Source organism: Antechinus flavipes, chromosome 3, assembly GCF_016432865.1.
Source record: "Antechinus flavipes isolate AdamAnt ecotype Samford, QLD, Australia chromosome 3, AdamAnt_v2, whole genome shotgun sequence".
Lineage (NCBI taxonomy): Eukaryota > Metazoa > Chordata > Mammalia > Dasyuromorphia > Dasyuridae > Antechinus > Antechinus flavipes.
The window spans coordinates 409,865,265-409,866,518 of record NC_067400.1 but is presented as its reverse complement, the minus strand read 5'-3'; positions in this window follow the sequence as shown (position 1 = coordinate 409,866,518).

The window sequence follows — 1,254 nt, the reverse complement described above, 5'->3', positions numbered from 1 at the left end:
AAGGAAAACCCCAAGGAACATTGTTATGAAACCCAAAATAATAATCTCAAGGAAAAAATACTGCAAGCTGCCAGACAATTCAAATATCAAGGATCAGCGGGCAGGATTATTCAATATCTGGGTAACTTCTACAGTAAATGTTCAGAAGACTGGAATGCCATGTTTTGTAAGGCAAAGGACCTGGGGTTCTAACCAAGAATTAACTACTCTCTTTTAGGGGAGGAGATGGAACTCAATGTAGTAAGAGACTTTCAATGATTCCTATCTAAAAAACCAGAACTAAATAGAAAATATAACCTACAAACACAGGATTTAAGAGAACTATAGAAAGATAAATAGGGGAAACATAAATTTAAAGATTAAACTGTTTACATCCCTAGATGGGAAAACAACATCTTTTGATAACTTTTATCACTATCTGTTACTAAGGCAGACAGAGTGGGGCATCATATGGACAAGAGGTGTGGGTATGAATAGACTCTGATGTAATGACATCAAAGAAAAAGCCATTTGTGGGTGAAAAGGGGGAAAGGGGAGGTATAATGGAACATGATGAGGTCTGATAGACCTATTATAATTGAGGAAAAGAAGGGATGGGGATAAGCATTATATGAAGCTTGATCTCATCAGTTTTGGCTTTAAGGAGGAATAATTTAATCATTAAGTTAAGTATAGAAATTTGTCTTACCCTATAAAGAAGTAGGAGGAGAAAGAGGAAAGAAAAGGAAGGGACAGAATAGAAGGGAGGACAAACACTAGGGAAAAAGGTAAGAGAAAGGAGAAGAGTTCATAAAAGATAAGGTAGTGGGTGGAAAGAATAAAAAAAATACAAGACAGAGTGGAAAGAATAAAAGTATATATAGAGGAGAAAATAGGATGGAAGGAAATACAGAGCTGCTAATCATAACTATGAATGTAAATAGAATGAACTCTCCCATAAAATAGAAGTGAATAGCAGAGTGGATTAAAAAACAGAATCCTACAATATGTTGTTTATAAAAAACACATTTGACATAGGGAGACACATGTAAAGTAAAAGTAAAAGGCTGGAACCGTGAACTTAGCACCAATGAAAAAGAAATTTAAAAAATAATTAGAAGATATTTTACCCAACTCTATGGGTATCTAACTGAAATAGACGAATATTTACAAAAATATAAATTACCCAGGTTAACAGAAGAGGAAATAAAATACTTAAATAGTCCCATTTTAGAAAAAAATATTGAAAGAGTCATTAATGTATTTGCTAAGAAA